At 44.1% G+C, this 24,847-nt stretch overlaps 1 protein-coding gene across 16 annotated transcripts in view; it reads left to right on the plus strand.

The window, feature by feature from the left end:
• LOC103347106 (uncharacterized) overlaps window positions 1-24,847 on the plus strand; it is a 619,502-nt gene that overhangs the window by 31,818 nt on the left and 562,837 nt on the right. The gene's annotated exons all lie outside the window — the stretch shown is intronic.

Raw genomic sequence — 24,847 nt, forward strand, 5'->3', positions numbered from 1 at the left:
GGGCATGGAAATGCCCAAAATGTAGACCATGGAAATCCCCACATTTTTCTTGTTGTGTCCCAAGATCATTTACCTCCATGAATCTACATAAGCAGCTATTACATTTGCCATCTTTCCTTTCATGCATTTTTAAATTGCTCTGGGCAAGTGGACATTTATTATCTGAATCACTTGTAAGTGAAAATTTCAGTGGCATGAATTACTTGGCAATGCTGTGTAAGCACCACCCCTGTGTGCCCCAACAATTGTCTTCATACCCAATCTAAACTCTGCATCTATAACGGAAGAACTTTACCTTCTCCTCCTTCCATCCCCGACTAATCTGTACTTCCAGTCCCTTTGAATTTGCCTAGTGTAGACATGTCATTGTAATGGAAACATACAATGTTTGTCTTTCTGTGTCCACCTTATTACAGTGTCATGTGTTACCATGTCCATCCCTGGTGTGGTATAAAACGTTAATTCATTTTACATATTAAAACACTTCCATTGTGTTCATATACCACATTGTCATTACTCATCTGTTTGTTGTTGGATACTGGGAAATAACCCAGTTTTTGTTGTTTCTGCTTTCTGCTTGCCGTGAAAACTTATGTACAGAGAGATACCTGCTTCATCTTCTGCCGTCCACTTTTTGGTGATACACAGAGAGTGACAGGGAGATACTACCTCAAAAAAGCCAACATAGGGGCCGGCACCATGGCACAGTAGGTTAATCCTCTGGCTGAAGTGCTGGCATCCCGTATGGGCACCAGTTCTAGTCCCAACTGCCCCTCTTCCAGTCCAGCTCTCTGCTATGGCCTGGGAAAGCAGTGGAAGATGGCCCAAGTCCTTGGGCCCCTGCCCCACGTGGGAGATGAGGAAGTTGTGCCTGGCTCCTGGCTTTGGATTAGCACAGCTCCAGCCATTACAGCCATTAGCTCTAATTTATTCTTATAATCAGATCTCAGAATAAGGTCAGTATTAGAGACAAATATGGGCATTCTGTAATAAAGCAAATGTTGTTGAACAGTCTAGATCAATATTTACTGTGCATTTGCCTGATAGTAGAGCCTCAGAATTCTTGAGGCAAAAATGGATGGAACTACAAGGGCGGATAGACAAATTCAATATTTTTTTTTGAGATTTATTAGAGGAGGCCTGCACTGTGACGTAGCAGGTTAAGCTGCTACCTGCAGTGCTGGCATCCCATATGGGCACAGGCTTGAGACCCGGCTGCTCCATTTCCAATCCAGCTCTCTGCTATGGCCTGGGAGAGCAGTAGAAGATGGTCCAAGTCCTTGGGCCCCTGCACCCATATGGGAGACCTGGAAGAATCTCCTGGCTCCTGGCTTCAGATCAGCCCAGCTCCAGCCACTGTGGCCAGTTGCGGATGGAGGACTCCTCTCTCTGCCTCTCCTTCTGTCTCTGTGTAACTCTGACTTTCAAATAAATAAATAAATCTTAAAATATAAAAGGTTTATTAGAGTCAGAGACCTCCAGTAGAGTGGCATGGGGGGGGGCACAAATTCACTACTGTTGAAAATTGACTGAGCAGGAATGAAACAAGCCAGGTGGAGTTGAAATGAACAGCAGTATGAGGGCTTCAGCATGTTCCCTCCCCCTTTCACTTGAAGGACCTGTGAAGGTGACCTTATTTGGGCATGGAGTCATTGGAGGATTATCCAGTTAATATGAATTCATATTGGAGTAGCAAGGACTTGTTCCCATATGACTGGCATTTTTACAAGATGAGGAAACAGGTCCAAGATGGAAGGATGCCATGAAATGATGGGGGCAGAAATTCAGGTGCTATGGTAGGCACACAGGAGGCCCAGGATTTCCAGGAAACCAGCAGAAGCTGGGAAGGGACAGGAAAGATTAGTCCTGATGGGTTTCTGTGGGAGGGTGACTATGCATAAACCTAGATTTCTGACACCCAATCTCCAGACCTGTGGGAAAATGAAATATCATGTACTTCAAACTGACCACCAACCAGGCACTTGATTATGGCAGCCTGAGAAAATTATTATCCCTCAACTAACTATTTTGATTGGCGTGTAGAGACATTTCAGCCATGAGGGAAACACATTCTTCTCAGGTTCATATGAAGAAGTCTCCAAGGCAGATCAAAGTATGAGCTCTGTCACACAACCACTCACTTAAAGTAATGTAAGTCACACAGCTTGTGCCATTAGGCAACTATGGTAATACAATAGAGTTCAATCAATGCAATGAAGATTACTTGGTAAATTTTGTAAGAACTATGGAAGCTAAAAAGCATACTCTCCAAAACAAATGGGACAAAGAAGACTGTATAGACATTTTAAACTATTTTGAACAAAGCAAATAAAAACCCATTTTGCAACTTTGGGTTGCAATGAAGCAGTGCTCAGAAGGAAAATGGAGCCCTTGAGTGAAACACTTTAGAAAACAATGATGATCTAAAATCAATAAGGGATTCTTACAGCCCAGAAAAGTAGATGACCAAAAGCAATCCGATGTAAATTAGATAAAAAATGAAAAAATAGCAATTTTCTCAGAAATGAATGTAATAGGAAATAGGAAATGGGCAGAATAAAACAAAAAGTCAAAAAATATTTCTTTTGAAAAAAATGCATAAGATTGTGAAACCTCCGCCTGTCTAAGCACAAGGCAAAAAGAGGAGAAACAATGTCTGGTACTGCAAATGAGAAGGGAATCCTCACCTTTCATGGCATGGACAGGAAAAGGAAAAGAAAAAAGTACTTTACATACTGTATGCCCACAAGTAGGTTCAACGAAGCCTGAAATTCCTTCAGAGTCAGAAACTACCCAAACTAACCCATGGGCCCGAGCCTTTGAAGAGAACTTTACAGCTACAAAAAGTGAAAGAAGGTGTCAGGGCCATGTGGATTCATTGGTGAACTCCAGTCAGTTTTACCAAGAAAAATGTCATCCCCATCCAAGCAAGGGGCCATAGTCCTAGGTGTTTACCCAATTAATTTAAAAAATTTTGTCCCCACAGAACCCTGCCACATGACTGTTTCTGGTGGCTTTCTTCCTGATTGCTTAAATTGGAAACCAGGACCAAGAACATTGGCCCATCTATCCAAGGGGGTATAACTCAGTGATGAAATTCATTGAGCAATCAAGCCACAAAAAGGAGCAGGAGAGTTCTTAGATGTATGTTACCAAATCTAATTCCAACTCTAGGAAACTGAAAAAGAATGACTAAACAGATATTTAAAATGACCAGTTCTAGGGTCATGTTCTGGGGTCATTCAAGGGTTATAGAAACATGGGTAAAGATGAATAACTCCTAGGACTGTACCATCAGAAACCACCTTAGTGCAGACTTGGGAGTTGAGTCAATAGTAACATTTCTTTATTGGTTCAGTCTCCATAACAAATGTACCCTACTAGTGGAAGTGTCATCAGAAAAAGGGAAGTGGGAGTCCAGTATGAGAACCTTAGGAGCTATCTGTTCAGTTTTCCTATTTTATCTCCAATTGTTAATATTGGTGTGAAATCTGGTGGTACTCTCTCAGTAAGATGTCCATTTCAGCCCATGTTGGACAATTGGGCAAACGTCTGAATAGTAGCTTAGATGTTACTACTAACAGTGACCCCAAGTTTAAGTTGTTAACATGTCTTCCCTGTGTAGTGGTCACCCTGCTGATTGAGTTGACCAATTTTAATTTTGCAGTCACGGAATGAAAGATACAGATAGAATAGCTTTTTAAGAGTTTTGTCTTAACTATGAGGCCCTGAATAAAGCAGAATCCTGATTGTTGAATGTGCTTCATGATTGAATTTGCAGAGTACCTTCAACTGATTCCTTTGTTGTGGGCATCCTGTTCTTTGGCAAGACATGGATTTTTCCGGCCTTCTGTGTGGAATGGACAGTCGATGTTCTTGACCTCCAACTTCCTTTTCGTCTAAAACTCTTTAGACAAGAACCTGGAACAGTATGACAATACAGACAGCTGTTGACATCCAGCTGGCAGGAGACCACAGAGAAGTGTATGATCATTGCAGTTCCTCACTTTCTTCCCAGTTTTCCCATTCAATAATGGATCAGGTTGTTGAAAGGAGTTTGTGTGGTTCTCTCAGTACTGAATTGGTTAATACGGGGGAGAGTCACTAGAACACAAGCCCAACCCCTCTTCCTGTCTCTCTTCTGTCACTCTGCTTGCTCTTCTACTTTTCCACAATGATGGGACACAACATGGGACTCTTGATATGGGCACCTGATCTTGGACTGCTAGACTTGAGAATCCTGAGCTTGGGGGTCTTCTTCCTTTATCATTTACTCTGTCTCAGATGAATTTTTTAATGCTACAGAAAAGTTAATATCTGTCCTTCAGAGAAAGTGGCTGAGCAGTCTCAAATCCCTGTCTGAAAAAGGCAATGTCTGTAGCAACTCTGTGTTTGCACCTTCATGCCCATGACCTTTCTCACCAAAACCCAGTCCCTAGGAACTCTTCACCTCTCTCTAGACCCTGCAGGGACAGCATACACAGTTCCCTCTCCCATCGGTGAGGTTCATCCATCGCCAGGCTTGCCCCATCCAACCCATGATTGTGCTTGAGGACCATCAGGCAGGCCCCCTTCTCTCTGTCTTCAGATGTCTGCCCCACTGTCCAATGGCGCTGTCCCTCCTCCCCATTTCCCTGTAACCCCCAAACAGCAGGGTTCATGTGTTTATCCACCCCACCCTGAAATCCTGGTTTCTTCCAATGTGACAAAAAGATATCTGGGTTCAGACTGTTCTTACAGTCTTGGTCTCAGATGGCGACCTCCTCAAAGAAAAGAGATTGACTTGAAAGTGCCTTTTTGTGTGATGTCTGTGTTGTGTTTGGTCTTAATTTTTCCTGACTGAAGAGAGTAGTGTGAGTTTCTTTCCTGTCATCATTCTCTGGATAAGGTGTGAACAAACTTGACATTGGAAATAATGTGTTTCTCTAAATTTAGGAAATATTTTGAAACAACAAACTTAACAGAAGCATCAAAAGTAGAAACTGAATAATACGGATGACCAACTATCTTTATAAATCTGTAGACAGCCTGGAATGGGGAAATGACAGTCCATGAAGAGAGTGATTAAGCAGAAGGTAAGTGGCCGGTGGAGAAGCAGCATTGTGGAGGTCAGTGTGGCCTACCTGCTGGACAGCAGTTGAGATTTCCCATCGCGACCACTCTGGATAGGACGATACGCATGTTCCCACCTCACTCAAGTTTGAACCTTTCAGCTCAAGAGAGTGACAGTTGGAATGGCAGGATGATGTCACTCACCTTGTTACCCTGGCGACAGGACACCATGGAATTTTCAAAGTGAGCCATGCCACACTGTAGGTGATGCTGTACTGCTGTCTACACACATATTTTTCAGTGTCCAAGCGTGGTCATTTTAGAGTCCAAGTTTTGTTTCCAAAACTGACTCCAAGACCCACACATTATCATTCCCTCCTTGTGAAGTAAGTTGAGTGACTTAAGAGGATCTGTTTCCAATATAGTTGAGGTAACAGTTTGAATGAGAGGCATGACCTAGCACTGTACAGCATCATGTCATCTGCAAACATGGATATTTGGTTTCGTCTTCTGTGACATTTGAAGCTCATTGTTTCTTTAATTCTGTAATTGCTCATGCTAAAACTTTCTAATTTTTAAGATATATTTATTTATTTGAAAGGCAGAGTTACAGAGAGGCAGAGGCGGAGGCAGAAGCAGAAAGAGAGAGAGAGAGAGAGAGAGAGAGAGGTCTTCCATCCACTGGTTCACTCCCCAGATGGGTGCAACTGCCAGAGCTGTGCCGATCGAAGCCAGGAGCCAGGCGCTTCTTCTGGGTCTCCCACGTGGGTACAGGGGACCAAGGACTTGGGCCATCTTCCACTGCTTTCCCAGGCCATAGCAGAGAGCTGGATCAGAAGAGGAGCATCCAGGACAGAAACTGGCACCCATAAGGGATACTGGCACTACAGGCAGTGGCTTTACTCACTACGCCACAGCACAGCGCCCCCTCCCCCTTGCTCATGCTCTCAACACTATATCAAGTACGAGTGGTAAAAATTGGACATCCTTGTCTTGTTCTGGATCTGCTTTCAAGTGTTCTGAATTCAGGATGATACTGATTGCCAGTTTGTCATATACATACATGCACACACATGTAGCTGTATCATTTTGAGATATGCTGCTTGTAGAACTAATTTGTTGAGGGTTTTTATAGAGATGGGATGCTGAATCATGATTTCTCTGCATCTATCGAGATGATCATATGGTGTTCTTCAGTCTGCTACTGTGACTTATATTTATGGGTTTGTGAATGTTGAACCACACTTGCACCTCTGGGGTAAATGCTAGTTGATCATGGTATATGATCTTTTTGATGTAGTGTTGGATTCAGTTTGCTAATCTTTTGTTGAGCATTTCTACATCTGTGTGTATCAGGAATATTGGTCTGTAGTTTACTTTTTATGTTATGTCTTTGGTTTTGGTATCAGAGTAACACTGGCCTCATAAAAATAATTCAGCAGAATTCTTTCATTTTCAGTGTTTTGGAATAATTTGCAAAGTATTGGAGTTAGTTCCTGTCTAAATGTTCTGTAGAATTCAGTTGTAAAGACATCAGGTCCTGGACCTTTCTTTGACAGGAGACTTTAGGTACTGCTTCAATCACATTGTTATGGTTTTCTATATCTTCTTGAAGTAATATTGGCAGATAGCGTGCACCCAGGAATTCATCTATCTCTTCAAGGTTTTCTAAGTTGATAGCACAAAGTCATTCACAGGAGTCACTTGTAATTCTTTGTGTTTCTGTGGTATCATGTTTCATCTCTAATTTTATTTATTTTAGGTTTTTTCTCTGTTTTCTTTGTTAGTTGGCTAAAGATTTAGCTGTTTTGCTTATTTTTCAAAAACCATCTTTTCCTTTTTTTTGATTTTAAGAGTTGTTAGTTTTGTTTGAGTTTCATTAATTTCTGCTCTGATTCTCTTGATTTCTCACCTCCTACTAATTTTGGGTATGGTTTTTCTTGCTTTTCCAAGTCTTTAACTTGAATATTAGATAATTTATTTGAGATCTTTCCATTTTAAGGGAAGCTTGTTGTTGTAAACCTTCCTCGGAATACTGCATTGGCTGTCCTCAGATTTTGATATGCTTTGTTGATATTCTCATTTGTTTCAAGAATTTTTATTTCTACTTTAATTTCTTCCATGATCCATTAGTCATTCAGTAGCATGTTCTTTAATTTCCATGTATTTGCAGATTTTCTATTGTTACAATTAATATTTTTTTTGACAGGCAGAGTGGACAGTGAGAGAGAGAGAGACAGAGAGAAAGGTCTTCCTTTGCCATTGGTTCACCCTCCAATCGCCGCCGCGGCCGGCGCACTGCGGCCAGCGCACTGTGCTGATCCCATGGCAGGAGCCAGGAGCCAGGTGCTTTTCCTGGTCTCCCATGGGGTGCAGGGCCCAAGCACCTGGTCCATCCTCCACTGCCTTCCCGGGCCACAGCAGAGATCTGGCCTGGAAGAGGGGCAACCGGGACAGAATCCGGCGCCCCGACCGGGACTAGAACCCGGTGTGCCGGCGCCGCTAGGTGGAGGATTAGCCTAGTGAGCTGCGGCGCCGGCCCCAATTAACATTTTTAAAGATTTATTTATTTATTTGAAAGTCAGAATTACACAAAGGAGAAGCAGCGGAGGGTGGGGGGCGTCCATTCGCTGGTTCACTCACCAATTAGCCACAATAGCTGGAGCTATGCTGATTCGAAGGCAGGATCCAGGAGTTTCCTCCAGGTTTCCCACATGGGTGCAGAGGCCCAAGGACTTGGGCCATCTTCTGCTGCTTTCCCAGGCCATAGCAGAGAGCTGGATTGGAAGTGGAGCAGCCAGGACTCGAACCAGCTCCCATATGGGATGCTGGCACTGCAGGAGGCAGCTTCACCCACTACACCACAGCTCTGGCCCGCATAATTGATTTCTAAATGTTTTCCTTTGTGGTTTGAAAATATACATGACGTCAATTTATTTTTTTGTTTACTGAGTCTTGATTTGTGGCCTCATCTGGGGTCTATCCTAGAAAATGTTCCATGTGCTGATGAGTAGAATGTGTACTCTATAATTGTTGGGGAAATGATGTTTAAAGTCTCCTAGGTCCATTTGCTATATGATATGGTACAACTCTGATGTTTCTTTGATGCCTGTCAGTGGTTGAAGTCTCCTGGTGTTACTGTGGTAGAGTCTATCTCTCCCTTTAGCCCTAATAATATTTACTGTATTTGTATGGTCTTGTGTGCCTGTATTTTCATATATGTTATATTATCTTGATGAATTGATCCTTTTATGAATATATGATATCCTTGTCTCTTTTTGCAGCTCTTAATTTAAAGTCTATTTTATCTGATATCAATATGGTTCCTGCAGCTTGTTGCTGGTTTCCATTTACATGATATATCTTTTTCCAACCCTTCATTTTTGCTCTTTTTTTTTTTTTTAAAAAAAAAGAGGTACAGAGAGACAGAGACAGGGAGAAAAGTCTTCCATCTGCTGGTTCACTCCCTGAAAGGCTGCAATGGCATGAGCTGAGCCATTCTGAAGCCAGGAGCCAGGAGCTTCTTCTGGGTCTCCCATGCTGGTGCAGGGGCCCAAGGACTTGGGCCATCTTCTACTGCTTTCCCAGGCCATAGCAGAGAGCTGGATTGGAAGTGGAGCTGCCGGGTCTTGAACTGGCACCCTTACGGGATGCCAGTGCTGCAGGCGGCGGCTTTACCCACTATTGCACTATACTGGCCCCTCCAATCCTTACATTTTCAGCTTATATGTATATTTATCTTTGAATTCAGTGTAGACAGCATAAAGTTGGATCATGTACATTTATCCATTCAGGAGGGTAAACAATTTATCCATTCAGGAAGTAGACATCTCTGTAAATAATGATGGTACCAATTCTTTCCTCCTAGGATGTTGAAACTTCCCAGATGCAAGGATACAGCTACACAGGTAAAGGAAGATTAACTAGTTCATAGAATTTATGAGTATTTAAATAGTTACATGTCTTACAGGCTCACTCACTTTTGTTCATACTTCCCTAAGCGACATAGGTAAGGGTTTTCCAGTAGGATTCTTTCGCTATGGACACAGTACAGGTCCCAGCTTCCTACTGAGGAACCATGGACGGGATGAAGTTGTAGGAGCCCTTGGATGATAGAAGCCCTTACAGACAGCATCCATCGATGTAAAAGTGGCTCTGTCTGGGCCTTGTGCATGGTGATTTGCATCCATGGCTTCCTCCAGTGGTTGTGACAGTCCCCGTCACCCCACAGTGGAGGGCCCTGTGTCAGTCACACCTCGTGCGCACCTTTGGGAAGGCCCAGCACTTGCCCTCTGACCCAGCGATGTGGGTCTGTGTTGTGTCACATTTTCCATAAGGTGTGGGATCTGGGTGTGTACATTGTGTGTCAGGATCTGTGAAACAGCTCCAGGGAAATTTGAGTGGGGCTGTCCCATAGATACGGTTGAGAAAAACATTGGCATTTTCATGCTCACTTCTTAAATAATAAAGAGGTAGAATTGGCCAGTGCCGCGGCTCACTAGGCTAATCCTCTGCCTTGCAGTGCCGGCACACCGGGTTCTAGTCCCAGTCGGGGCGCCGGATTCTGTCCCGGTTGCCCCTCTTCCAGGCCAGCTCTCTTCTGTGGCCAGGGAGTGCGGTGGAGGATGGCCCAAGTGCTTGGGCCCTGCACCCGCATGGGAGACCAGGAGAAGTACCTGGCTCCTGCCATCGGATCAGCGCAGTGCAGTGGAGTTACTTGCTCTTTGAATGTTTTATAGAATCCAGCAGCAAAGCTATCAGGTCCTGGGCTTTTCCTTGATGTAAGACTTTTGGTTACTGCCCCAATCTCATTGCTTGTTACAAGTCCATTTAGGTTCTGTATATCATCCTGATTTAGTCCTTTTTTTTAAAGATTTATTTTATTTATTCAAAGGAGTTACAGAGAGGTAGAGGTAGAGGTAGAGACAAGGAGAGAGAGAGAGAGAGAGAGAGAGAGAGAGAGAGAGATAGAGAGAGAGAGATCTTTCATCATTGTAGAGATCTTTCACTCCTCAAATGGCTGAAATGGCCAGAGCTGAGCCGACCTGAAGCCAGGAGCCCTAGGACTTGGACAATTCTCTGCTGCATTCCCAGGCAGATTTGCAGGAGACTGAATGGGAAATGGAGCAGCTGGGACTCAAACTAGTGCCCATATGGGATGCTGGCACTGCAGGCCAGGGCTTTAACCTAATGTGTCACAGAGCCAGTCCTCCTGATTTAGTCTTAGTAGGTTATGTGTATCCAGGAGTTTATCCATTTCTTCCAGGTTTTCCAGTTTATTAGCATACAATTCTTCACAGTAATTTTTTGTAAGATTTTGCATTTCAGTGCTGTTGATTTAAATATCTCCTTTTTCATCTCTAATTTTATTTATTTGAGTTTTCTCTCTCTCTTTCTTTGTTAGTGTGGCTAGAAGTTTAACTGTTTTCTTTATCTGCTCAAAATGCCAACTTTTTCCTTTGTTGTTTTTTGAAAATTTCCAAATTTCCTTTATTTCTACTCTGATCCTTAATTATTTCTGACCTCCTGCTGATTTGGGGTTTGGTTTTTTCTCATTTTTCTAAGTCTTCAAGATACATCATTCGATCTTTAATTTGAGGGATTTGTCTTTTTTGATGTAAACACTTAATGCTGTAAACTTCCCTATTAATACTGCCTTTGCTGTGTCTCACAGGTTTTGATATGTTGTGTTCTCATTTTCATTTGTTTCAAGAAAGTTTTTCATTTTAATTTCTTCGATGACCCATTGATCAATCAGTAGCATGTTTAATTTCCAAGTATTTATGAGTATTCTATTGTTCTTTTTTTTTTTTTTGACAGGCAGAGTGGACAGTGAGAGAGAGAGAGACAGAGAGAAAGGTCTTCCTTTGCCTTTGGTTCACCCTCTAATGGCCGCCATGGCCAGCACCCTGTGGCAGGCGCACCACGCTGATCCAATGGCAGGAGCCAGGTACTTATCCTGGTCTCCCATGGGGTGCAGGGCCCAAGCACTTGGGCCATCTTCCGCTGCACTCCCTGGCCACAGCAGAGAGCTGGCCTGGAAGAGGGGCAACTGGGACAGAATCCGGCACCCCGACTGGGTCTAGAACCCAGTGTGCCGGCTCCGCAAGGCGGAGGATTAGCCTAGTGAGCCACGGCACCGGCCTACACTGTTCTTGTTGCTGATTTCTAGTTTTATTGCTTTCTGGTCTGAGAAATTACATGATATGATTTCAGTCTTTTCACATTTGCTGAGACTTATGTGTGGCCTAACATGGGGTCCTATCCTGGAGAATGTTCCGTGTGCTGATGAGAAGAACGTGTGTTCTGTAGCTACGGGTGAAATGTCCTGGACATGTCTGCTATGTCCACTTGCTCGATAGTCGGTTTCAACTCTGATGTATCCTTATTGATTTTCTGTCTGAATGATAGTCCTTTGGTGAGAGTGGGGTGTTGAAGGCACCCACTGTGATGTATTGGAGTCTGTCTCTTGCTTTAGGTCTAGTACTATTTGCTGCATATATCTGAGTGGTCTTGTGTTGGGTATATTCATACTTCTGATTGTTATGTCTTCTTGCTGAGTTGTATAAAAATATAGTGTCCTTTTTATCTCTTTTACAATTTTTAATTTAAAGTCTGTGTTACCTGATATCAGAATAGCTATGCCTGCTCAGTTTGGTTTCTAGTTGCCTAGTATATCTTTTTCCAACCCCTCACTTTCAGACTGTGTGTGTCTTGGTGAAGTAAGTTCTTGTAGGCAGCCTATAGTGGGGTCTTGATTTTTTATCCATGCAGCCGATCTAAGTCTTTTGGTTGGAGAATTTAATCCATTTATATTCAAGGGAAGTATTGATAGAAAAGAATTAAGACGTTTATTTTGTTGATTGGACACTGATTCTACCTGCTCTGTTACTGTATTTGTTGGTGTCCTGTGTTTTCATGTTTATTTCTAATGCAGGAAGCCCTTCAGAATTTCTTGGAAGGCTGGTCTTGTAGTGGTGAACTCTCTCACTTTTTGCTTAACTGGAAAATGCCTTGTTTCTTTTTCACTTTTAAAGGATAGCTTTGCTGGATATAATATTCTTGGTGAACTTTTTTCTTTTTTTTTAGATTTTATTTATTTATGTATTTGAGAGTTAGAGTTACAGAGGTAGAGACAGAGAGAGAGAGAGGTCTTCCCTCTGCTGGTTCACTCCCCAAATGGCCACAATGGTAGGAACTGCTTTTCTTCTGGGTCTCCCACGAGGGTGCAGGGGCCCAAGGACTTGGGCCGTCTTCCAGTGCTTTCCCAGGCCACAGCAGAGAGCTGGATCGGAAATAGAGCAGTGGGGACTCCAAGTGTCACCTACGTGGGATGCTTGATGTTATCTAATTGGTTTTTCTCTATATGTAACTTGATTCTTTTCTCTGGCTGTCTTTGGAATTCTCTCTTTGTCTAACTTTCGACAGTATGACTAGAATTTGCCTTAGGGAGATCTTTCTTGGTTGAGTCTACTTGGTGTTCTTTGGGCTTCTTGTATCTGGATTTCAGTGTCTCTTTAAAGACATGGGACATTTTCAACTATTACTTTATTTAGCAGATTCTCAACACCTTTCTCCTTTTCCTATCTTTCAGGATTAACTTCCAGGGTCTTTTCCAAGAAGTCTGCCGGTACCTATATCTTGCAGGGTTTCTCCAATGTTCTCTAATAATTTGATGGTATCAGGTCATAGATTTAGGTCTTTAATCCATGTTGAGTGAATTTTTGTGTAAGGTGAAAGGTAGGGGTCTTGCTTCATGCTTCTGCACGTGGAAATCCAGTTTTCCCAGCACCATTTATTGAATAGACTGTCCTTACTCCAGGGATTGGTTTTGGATCCTTGATCAAATATAAGTTGGCTGTCGATGTTTGGATTGATTTCTGGTGTTTCTATTCTGTTCCATTGGTCTATCCATCTGTTTCTGTACCAGTACCATGCTGTTTTGATTACAACTGCCCTGTAGTATGTCCTGAAATCTGGTATTGTGATGCCTCCAGCTTTGTTTTTGTTGTACAAGATTGCTTTATCTATTTGAGGTCTCCTGTATCTCCCTATGAATTTTAGCATCATTTTTTCCAGATCTGAGAAGAATGTCTTTGGTATTTTAATTGGTATCGCATTGAATCTATAAATGCTTTTGGGAGAATGGACATTTTGATAATGTTGATTCTTCCAATCCAGGAGCATGGAATTTTTTCCGTTTTTTTGGTATCCTCTTCTATTTCTTCTTTAAGATTTTGTAATTCTCATCGTAGAGATCTTTAACGTCCTTGGTTAAGTTTATTCCAAGGTATTTATTGTTTTGTGGCTGTTGTGAATAGGATTGATCTTAGAAGTTCTTCCTCAGCCGTGGCATTGTCTGTGTATACAAACGCTGTTGATTTTTGTGCATTGATTTTATATCCTGCTACTTTGCCAAACTCTTCTATGAGTTCCAATAGTCTCTTAGTAGAGTTCTTTGGGTCCCCTAAATAATGAATCATATCATCTGCAAAGAGGGATAGTTTGAGTTCTTCCTTCCCAATTTGTATCCTTTTAATTTCTTTTTCTTGCCTGATGGCTCTGGCTAAAACTTCCAGAACTATATTGAATAGCAGTGGTGAGAGTGGGCATCCCTGTCTGGTACCAGATCTCAGTGGAAATGCTTCCAACTTTTCCCCATTCAATAGGATGTTGGCCGTTGGTTTTTCTTTTTTTTTTTAATTTTTTGACAGGCAGAGTGGACAGTGAGACAGAGAGACAGAGAGAAAGCTCTTCCTTTTGCCATTGGTTCACCCTCCAATGGCCACCACGGTCGGCGCACTGCACTGATCCAATGGCAGGAGCCAGGTACTTATCTTGGTCTCCCATGGGATGCAGGGCCCAAGTACTTGGGCCGTCCTCCACTGCACTACCTGCCCACAGCAGAGAGCTGGCCTGGAAGAGGGGCAAATGGGACAGAATCTGGCGCCCCGACCGGGACTAGAACCCAGTGTGCTGGCGCTGCAAGGTGGAGGATTAGCCTAGTGAGCTGCAGTGCCAGCTGGTCGTTGGTTTTTCATAAATTGCTTTGATTGTATTGAGGAATGTTCCTTCCATACCCAGTTTGCTTAGAGTTTTCATCATGAAAGGGTGTTGTATTTTATCAAATGCCTTCTCAGCATCTATTGAGATAATCATATGGTTTTTCTTCTGCAGTCTGTTAATGTGGTGTATCACATTGATTGATTTGCACGCATTGAACCATCCCTGCATACCAGGGATAAATCCCACTTGGTCTGGGTGGATGATCTTTCTGATGTGTTGTTGCATTCTATTGGCGAGAATTTTATTGAGGATTTTTGCGTCTATGTTCATCAGGGATATTGGTCTGTAATTCTCTTTCAATGCTGCATCTTTTTCTGGCTTAGGAATTAAGGTGATGTTCGCTTCATAGAAAGAATTTGGGAGGATTCCCTCTTTTTCAATTGTTCTGAATAGTTTGAGAAGAATTGGAGTTAGTTCTTCTTTAAATGTCTGGTAGAATTCAGCAGTGAATCCATCTGGTGCTGGGCTTTTCTTTGTTGGGAGGGCATTTATTACTGTTTCAATTTCTGTCTCAGTTATGGGTCTGTTTAGGTTTTCTATGTCTTCCTGGTTCAATATAGGTAGGTTGCATGTGTCCAGGAATCTATCCATTTCTGATAGGTTTCTCTGTTTGCTGGCATACAGGTCCTTGTAGTAATTTCTGATGATTCTTTTTATTTCTGTAGTGTCTGTTGTTATGTTTCCTTTTTCATCTCTGATTTTATTGATTTGGGTCTTTTCTCTTCTTTTTTTAGTTAGTCGGGCCAATGGCATGTCAATTTTGTTTATTTTATCAAAAAACCAGCTCCTTGTTTGGCTTATTTTTTCTAATTTTTTTTCAATCCTGTTTATTTCTTCTCTGATTTTAATTATTTCTCTTCTCCTACTACATTTGAGTCTTCTTTGCTGCAGATTTTCTAGATCCTTGAGATGCACTGAAAGCTCATTTATTTGGTGCCTTTCCAATTTCTTGATGTAGGTATCTATTGCTATAAATTTGCCTCTCAATACTGCTTTTGCTGTATCCCATAAGTTTTTATATGTTGTGCTGTTATCCTCATTTACTTCCAGAAAATTTTTGATTTCTCTTTTGATTTCTTCTATGACCCAGTGTTCATTCAGTAGCATGTTGTTCAATCTCCATGTGTTTGCATATGCTCTAGGGATTCTTGAGTTGCTAATTTCCACCTTCATTCCACTATGGTCTGAGAAGCTGCATGGTATGATTCTAATTCTTTTGAATTTGTTGAGACTTGCTTTATGGCCTAGTATGTGGTCAATCCTAGAGAAGGTTCCATGCACTGCTGAGAAGAATGTAAATGCTTTATGTGTAGGATGAAAAGTTCTGTAGATATCTGTTAGATCCATTTGGGCTATAGTGTCGTTTAAATCTACTGTCTCCTTGTTGATCTTCTGTCCTGTTGATCTATTTCTGAGAGTGGAGTATTGAAGTCCCCCAGTACTATTGTATTGGGGTCTAAGTCTCCCTTTAAGTCCCTTAACAAATCTTTTAAATAAACCGGTGCCCTGTAATTAGGTGCATATACATTGATAATCATTATATCTTCCTGTTGAATTGATCCCTTAATCATTATATAGTGCCCCTCTTTGTCTCTCCTAACAGATTTTGTGGTAAAGTTTATGTTGTCAGATATTAAGATGGCTACAGCTGCTCTTTTTTCATTTCTGTTGGCATGGTATATCTTTTTCCAGCCTTTCACTTTCAGTCTGCATGCATCTTTGTTGGAAAGATGTGTTTCTTGTAAGCAGCAAATAGATGGGTTTTGTTCCTTAACCCAGTCAGCCAATCTGTGTCTTTTAACTGGACAGTTCAGGCCATTAACATTCAATGTGACTATTGATAAGTAGTAACTTTGCCCTGCCATTTCCCAAAGATATCTTCTAATATATGTTTTGAACTTCCTGTGATCTTTTGCTGTGAGGTTTCCTTCGTTTACCTTCTTTCACATTGATGACCGTGTTTCTGTGTTTCTGTGTGTAGCACATCTTTAAGCATCTTTTGCAGGGCTGGACGAGTGGCGACAAATTCTTTCAATTTCTGTTTGCTGTGAAAGGTCTTTATTTCACCTTCATTCACAAATGAGAGCTTAGCAGGATATAATATTCTGGGCTGGCAGTTTTCCTCTCTTAGTACCTGGGCTCTATCTCGCCATTCCCTCCTAGCTTGTAGGATTTCTGATGAGAAGTCAGCTGTGAGTCTGATTGGAGATCCTCAGAGAGTAATCTGATGTTTCTCTCTTGCACATTTTAGGATCTTTTCTTTATGTTTCACTGTGGTGAGTTTGATTACAATGTGTCATCATGAGGATCTCTTTTGGTCACGTTTACTAGGGGTTCTATGAGCTTCCTGTACTAGGATGTCTCTGTCCTTCTCCAAACCTGGGAAGTTCTCTGCTAGTAGCTCACTAAAAAGGCCTTCTAATCCTTTCTCTCTCTCCATGCCTTCAGGAACTCCTAGAACCTGAATGTTGGGTTTTTTAATAGTATCTTGAAGATTCTCGACAATATGTTTTAGATTTCTAATTTCCTCTTCTTTTCTTTGGTTTGACTGTATATTTTCCTGTTCTCTGTCTTCTAAGTCCGATATTCTCTCTTCTGCTTCACTCATTCTGTTTTTAAGGCTCTCTAATGTGTTTGTCATTTGATCTATTGAATTCTTCATTTCATTATGATTTCTCATCACTATCACAGTTTCATGTTCTACTAGTTGTTTCATTTCATTTTGATTCCTCCTTAATATTTCATTTTCACAAGAGAGATTTTCTATCTTGTCCATTAAGGATTTCTGTAGTTTGAGAATTTGTTTTTGAGAACTTCTTAATGTTCTTATCAATTTTTTTGTGATCTGTATCTTGCATTTCTTCTATCTCATCATCTTCATAATCTTGAATTGGGGTGTCTATTTCATTTGGGGGCATCATAGTGTCTTCCTTGTTCTTGTTACCTCAGTTTCTGCGTTTGTTGTTTGTCATATTGGAGATATTCTTTGGATTCTTTGCTGTGGTGCTTTTTCTCATTGTACTGTGACTCTAGATTCAGTGGACTGTCTGCTTTTGATGGATCCTTAGAGGCTGTAATGGGTGTGGCCAGAGAGCTCTGTTTGGTTCTTCAGGGTTAAGGGTGTGCCAAAGGTGATCCACCCAGATTGTTCTCTCACTCGCTTGCTCTCTCTCTCTCTCTCTTTTTTTTTCTGACTCAGTTGGGAAGTAATTCCACACAGCTGAGTGTGATTGAGGGTAGTTGATGTATGAAATCTGGCCCCTGTGGGTATTTGTTTGCTTACCCCTGGGAGCACACAAAGAGTTTATGGAGCCCTCAGTGTGGTCTCAAGTTTCTCTGCAGTCTCTTACCAGTTTGCACAAGTTACCGAGTTTGTGTACTCGGTGAGTTCTCTCTCCCCCTGTCAGATTTTCACAGTCTCAGTTCGTTAGCTCCACACTTTCACTAACTAGGTCTTAACTTCCTGTTATTTCTCCCAACCAGAGTCAGGTTTTTCTGGTTGGCTAATGGCAGGCACCTCTTACATACATAAAATGGTGCCTGCTCTTTGTCTTGCTCAGCTTTGTAAGGTGAGTGGAGAGAGAGGTTAATGTCCGTGCCGGTTCCCCTTATTTGTTCATTTTTTCTCTCCTCCAGTCAGCCTGGTGAACTTTCCCCCGTGGGGCTTCAGGCCTCATTCCCTGTGGGCTCTTTCTGCCTTTCCCCGCCAGTGTCTCTGGTTACTGAGGTTTTTTGTCTCACCTCCCCTTCCCGCAGTGGCATGCACACTCTGTGACTCACGTGGCTCGGCTCCCGCGGCGGCTCGGCTTCCACATGGTGGGTGACCTTGCTCTCCCCGTAGGTCCTCTGTGTCACATCCACTAGATCCAGAAGAGTTTCCTCTGTAATTTTTTCCTGAGCCTTTTCCTGAGGCTACAGTAATTCAACTTTTATTAAATATCTTTTCCCGGACTATTGGTGTGCGCCCTCACTATTCTGCCATCTTTGCTCCACCCCTTATTATTATTTTTTAAAGATGTATTTATTTGAAAGGCAGATGTACAGAGAGAGGGAAGGAGGGAAGGAGGGAGAAAGGGAGAGAAGGAGAGAGAGACAGAGAAAGACAGAGAGAAAAAAGAGAGAGAGAGATCTTCTGTCCTCTGGTTCACTCCCCAGATGGCTGCAAATTGTTGGAGCTGGGCCAGGAGGCAGAAGATTCCTCCGGGTCTCCCACATGGGTGCAGGAGCCTAAGCACTTGGGCCATTTTCTGCTGCTTTCCCAGATGCATTAGCAGGGAGCTGGATTGGAAGCAGAGCAGCCAGGGCTCGAACCGGTGTCCATATGGGATGCTAGCATCCTGATCTAGCACCTGTGTTCAAGGTGCTATAGCCAAGAGATGGAGGCAACCTTCTTTGCAGGGCCTCTACACATGGACTGAAGACTCTGACTTGGGTGCAGTTTCACAGCACATACTGGGACCCTTGCTGGTTCTGGGGACCCTGGTTCTGGGGACCCCAAGCAACTGCCCTCATTTCGTCCAGACCACTATGTCTAGCCTCAGCCCCAGGGCACTGAAGAGAGAGACTTTGCCTGGGATGATAGAAACAGACATCTTAAACGGATGTCTCCCAGTCGATTCCCAAAGGAATCGACCTCATTGGTAATGGAGAATGAAGGCACACATGCTTTTAGGTGCTCTGGAGAACTATGGGGATTGTGGGGAAAGGCAATTAGGGACAGAGTCAAGATCAGGCCAAACTGTAGGGCCAGCCAGTCTGCAAGAGAGAATTGTGAATAATACGATAAGAGTGATGTAGGTAATGAGGTATTAATTTTTTTTGACTGGTCATGTACAAAGATACACATTCTAAGTACTGACATATATAAAAAGCACAATCAGATAAAGTTTATTTAGAAGATGAGAAAGTGGACACACACACACATGTGAGCATGGGTTGCTCCATGTAGAGAAATCAGTCGCAGTCATGAGTAGACAGTGGGCCAGATTTGCCTGCGAAGAGAATGGGTGGGAGAAGGAAGACAGACAGGGCTCCAGGCAGTCCCTCCAGCCATAGTCTGTGGTGGAAGAGAGACCCCCTCCCTTCTTATGGTCTCTTACGAGCTTGGGGCTGTGCCTTTCCAGGCATGGAGCTACCTGGGAATGAATTATACGGCACCTCTGCGAGTTCCATGTGGAGCTCATTATAAATATTGATAGGTCCCGGATGAAGCAGCAACATCCCAGGAAAGGGGGTGTCTTGATAGACAAGTGAGAGGATAGAATTACACACAGGGGCTTGTGACCTGCATCTCAGCAATCCTAAACAAACTTCCTGCCTATTTCTATCTCATCAAAAGAAGCTGAAATGTCAAAAAAGAGACAGCACGCGCGGTGGGTGTCATGCAATGTCCCTTCAAGAGAGCCGTTATTGACTGGATTAGTTTTGTGGGGCACAAAATTTATAACTCAGGACATTGTGGGAAATGATAACGCAACCAGCCAGTGGTTCATGGAGTTCAACAGCTGGGTGTGTTTAGGGGAAGAGAGGAAGAGAGCCCTCCCCATGCACTGCTGTCCTGAATGTCTGCACACATGGAAAAAGCTGAGCCTCTCTGAGGAGCAAAATCAAGAGTTGCAGGGAGGAAACAGACTTTATTAAAATATTAAGCTGATCACTAAGCAAATAAATGAGAAGATAAAAACCAACCAGCCTTCGAGAGAGGAGAATCACACCCAGCATTGCTATGATCTACAATGTCTTTTCAAAAAAAAAAAAAAAGTAAGCAAAAAATCCAGGAAGGCATGACCCACACACTGGGAGGAAAAAGCAGGCCAGGAAACTGCCTGTGAGAGGGCTCAGATGTTGGACTTAGCAGAAAGAGACGTGCATTGGGCCTTTTAGAATGAAAAAATAAAAGTAGCAACCACAAGAAAGCTGGAGTGGCTGCTGTGCTATCAGGCAAGATAAACAACACGAAAATGTTACTAGAGAGAAACAGGGACACTTAATACTGTCAAAAATATATAACATTCCCAGATAAATATCCAGCCAATGGCAAAGGACCAAGATACATGGAACAGCACTGACAAAATGAAGGGAGAAATAGACAAGTCGACCAAAATGGCTGGAGATTTCCACAACCTGCTTTCAGAAACGTACAGAAAAATTCGACCAAAGGTCAACAAGGAAGTGGAAGGTCAGAGCAACACTATAAATCGATTATATCTAACAGACATCTCTGGAACACTTCATCCAACAACGGCAGAATATACCTTCTTATCAAGTGCAAATACAACATCCTGTAGACCATAGACTCAATTAAGCCTAGAGCGAATTATAAAAAGCCATAACAAATTTAAAAGATAGAAACATATAAAGTTCATTTCCAACACAGAGTAAAATGAAAAACCAGTAGCAGTAAAAAATCGAGGAAATTAAAAAGTATGTGAAACTTAAGCAACACATTTTTTTTAAATTACCTATTTGAGAGGCAGAGTTACAGAGAGAGAGAGAGAGAGAGGGAGGGAGAGAGAGAATGAGAAACAGTAAGAAATCCTCCATCCTGTGGTTCACTCCCCAAATGGCCACAGCAGCCAGGGCTTGTCCAGGCTGAAGGCAGGAGCCTGGAACTCCAGCGTGGGTCTCCCCTGTGGGTGGAACTCAACTACTTGAGAGCATCACCCAGTGCAGCAATAGCAGGGAGCTGGATCAGAAGTGGAGCCTCTGGGACTCAACTGGGCACTCCTGACATGGGGTGTGGGCATCCCAAGCAAAGGCTTAAACTGCCGTGCCACCACACGCTCCTCACAATTACTTACAAAAATGCAGCTGTAACAAAGCACCATGAATCCTGCGGCGTAATGCAACAGGAATTCCCTACATTAGAGCTGTGCAGGGTAGGAGTGGAGGTGGTCCTGGCCGGGCGGCCTTGCATAGGGTCCCGTAAGCCTGCTCAGGTGTGGGCAGGGCTGCATCCCTGTACTACAGACTCTGGGGAGGAGGCGGCTGCTGAGTTCATCCAGATTTTGGGCTGAACTCTGTTCCTCAAGGGTGCAGTACTGAGGACCCCCTTTCCTTGCTGTCTGTCACCTGCAGGCTGGTGCCATGTTTCCATGTGGCTCCTGTCTACAGTCATGGGCTCCGTCTCTCTCTCGCCCCCTCAGCTCTCTCTGACCTGCCCTTCTGTGTCCCCTCTCTCACTCAGCCCAGATTAAGTTCTCTGACTCCTGCCATCAGACTGAGCCCACTGGTGTGGGGGTGCCTCTGGGAAGGCCCATGGCCGTGACATCTGTGACACCTGCTAAGGCTCTCCTGCCCAGCGACATGGTCACAGGACATAGGGTGAGGACTGGAGGTTCTTTTGGGAGGCCACTCCATCTACTACAGTCCTCTAAACAGGCGTTTCTTGCTGCCATCCCACCACACTTATCCTTTCTGGGTCACCAAGGACCTACACGTTACCAGATCCAGCGGTCAGTCCTCAGTGTGGCTGGTGTTGGCCCTCTGTAATACTGGATCCGCCTGATGCCTTTCTTTGCATGATGGTTTCAGCCCCTGCCTTTACGGCCCTTCGTCCCTGACAGCTCTTGGTCTTCTTTGCTGCTTCCTGCTTTAACCCACCGCCTGGAGCTGCCTGGCTCCAAGGCTCTGGTCTTGAATCTGTTCTCCCTCCAACTAAGTGGTTACACTTCTTCAATAGCTTGAACAGCTATAACTCTATGATTCCTGAATGACCTGCTGGAGTGATTGAGACTACTGACATTGTGGCATCCCTGAAATTAAGAACTGGCTTCAGTAAAACGCCGCCCTGCATTTGACGACTGACTCAGCAATCCATGGTGCTGGATGTAGACCAGGAGAGCTCTTTTCTCCCGAGGTGTACGCCCAAGATGAGAAAATCGCATCATTGGAAGTTGTCAATCACACCCTGCTGATCCATGATCCTGTGGAGCTCAAGAGAGGCTGGGGGAGGCAGAAGCAGTGCCTCTGCCTCTCTTCTCACTCGGCAATTGATTATTGGGGTCTAATACCAAGTGTATAGCCACCACTTCCTCTCCTGAGTATCATAAAGTGTATTTTCACTATCCCTTACTATAAAAGGTGACTTTTTTTAAAGGTTATATTTATTTATTTGAAAGGCAGAGTTAGAGAGTGAGAGTGAGAGAGAGAGAGAGATCTTCCATCTGCTGGTTCACTCCCCCCATGGCTGCAATGGCTGGAGCTGGGCTAGTTCAAAGCCAGGAGACAGGAGCTTCTTCTGGGTCTCCCACATAGGTGCAGGGGCCCAAGGATTTGGGCCATCTTCCACTGCTTTCCCAGGCCATAGCAGAGAGCTGGTTTGGAAGTGGAACATCCAGGACAAACTGGCACCCATATGGGATGTCGGCACTACCTGCTAAGGCACAGTGCCGGCCCTTTTATTTTTGTTTTGCAACTGTTTTGACTCTTTATTGATCCAAAAGGTGTTCATGGAGGGCCAATTCTTCACTGTGCCCCCACAGAGAATACAATCAAGAACAGGACGGGTAGGGAGCTTACAGACAGGTGACGAATAAGAGAGAGGGAAGTGCAGGTTGTGATTAGGGTTTGAGATAAGAAGAGAGACAGGGCACCTCGTGGAGAAGAAGCCAGGACAGTGTGGAGAGGCATCATAAGAGAGGACCTGAGATGACAGCATTTCAACTCAACCTCACGGATGAGAAGCAGCTGCCATCGCCACACTGGCATCCCCAGAATTCTTGGCTGAGTGATCTACATGCCTCAGGAGGATACAGCTGAGCCCTCTGGAGGAGGGGGGTCTTCATGCAGGGCTGATGCGACTGGAGCCCAGTGCATGGGGACACTGTATTGCTTGCAAGTCTGAAGGTGTGCTCAGGGCACAATGTCAGACCTCCAGGCCAAGGTGCACTCAGGGCCTTCCTCACACAGGTCACTGTAGGCCCTGGTGCGGGGCCACAATGTTACTCTGCAGGGTTTTGCAGCATGGGACTGAGCATGTCACGTCACTGTTTGTCATGCCTGGTTCTGACTGTCAGTAGATGATGGTTGGAAGGCAAGGCCATTGTGAAGCAGGGACCCAGTCAGCCAAGGGCGTAGCCATGGTCTGCAATACCTGGGGCTCCGTCCTGGGAGTGGCAGTGACCTTGGAAGAAGCAGTGGACAGAACTGCAGTATAGGCTGGAGACCCGGCCTGCTGCGTGCACTCTCCTCGCAGCCCGGAGCACAGATGCAGTGACTACTCTGCCTTGAAAGCAGCAATTTCGGGGCCGGTGTTGTGTCCCAGCTGTTCCTCTTCCAAGCCAGCTATCTGCTGTGGCCCGGAAAAGCAGTGGAAGATGGCTCAAGTGCTCCGGCCCCTGTACCCAAGTGGGAGACCCTGAGGAAGCTCCAGGTTCCTGGCTTCGGATTGGCGCAGCTCTGGCCTTTGTGACCATTTGGGGGGTGAACCAGCAGATGGAAGACCTCTCTCTCTGTCTTTCCCTCTCTCTGTCTGTAACTCTACCTCTCAAATAAATCATCTCTTTTTATTTTTTTGACAGGCAGAGTGGACAGTGAGAGAGAGAGACAGAGAGAAAGGTCTTCCTTTCCCGTTGGTTCACCCTCCAATGGCCGCTGTGGCTGGTGTGGCCGGCGCACTGCGCTGATCCGATGGCTGGAGCTAGGTGCTTCTCCTGGTCTCCCATGGGGTGCAGGGCCCAAGCACTTGGGCCATCCTCCACTGCACTCCCGGGCCACAGCAGAGAGCTGGACAGGAAGAGGAGCAACCGGGACAGAATCTGGCACCCCGACCGGGACTAGAACCTGTGTGCCGGCGCCGCAGGTGGAGGATTTATTTGGCGCCGGCCAAACAAATCTTTAAAAAACCCAGAAAAAAAACAAAAAACCTGAGTCTGAAAAGTAATCCCTTTGATCCAAGGTCATATATTTTGTATCTCTTAATAAGAAAATTTTATAAATATATATTTAAATATTTATTTATTTGAAAAGCACAGCTATGAACAGAGAGGGAGAGACAGAGAGTGAGTGAGAGAGAGAGAGAGAGGGAGAGAGAGAGAGGTCTTCTGTCCACTGGTCCACTGATGGCCAGGAAATCCAGGGCTGAACCAGGCTGAAGACAGGAGCTAGGAACTTAATCCTATGTGAGTGCAGGACCCAAATACTTGGGCCATCTTCTGCTTTCCCAGGCCATTAGCAGGGAACTGGATTGGAACTTGAGCAGCTGGGACACGAACTGGCATGATGGCATTGCAGGCAGCAGCTTAGCCCAGCCCCCTATAAATATTTTTAGAAGTCACAATAAGTCAGGTACTTTAAAAAATTATTTGTGTGTGTGTGTGTGAGAGAGAGAGAGAGAGAGAGAGAGCAAGCTCATCTTCTGGTTCACTCCCCAGATGCCTATATCTAAGGCTGAAGCCAAGAGCCAAGAGCCAAGGACCCAGTCCAGGTCTCCCTTGTAGGATGCAGGGACTGAAATGCTTGAACCATCCACACTGTCTCCTGAAGTCTGCTTTAGCAGGAAGCTGAAGTCAGGAGCCAGGGCTGGGTATTGAATCCGGGTCTCCAGTGTTGAATATGGGTGTCTTAACTGCTGGGCCAAACACTCATCCCCATCATGCACTTTTTTTTTGACAGGCAGAGTGGACAATGAGAGAGAGACAGACAGACAGAAAGGTCTTCCTTTGCTGTTGGTTCACCTTCCAATGGCCGCTGTGGCCAGCGTGCTGCAGCCGGCACACCGCGCTGATCT

Source organism: Oryctolagus cuniculus, chromosome 17, assembly GCF_964237555.1.
Source record: "Oryctolagus cuniculus chromosome 17, mOryCun1.1, whole genome shotgun sequence".
In the NCBI taxonomy this organism is placed as follows: domain Eukaryota; kingdom Metazoa; phylum Chordata; class Mammalia; order Lagomorpha; family Leporidae; genus Oryctolagus; species Oryctolagus cuniculus.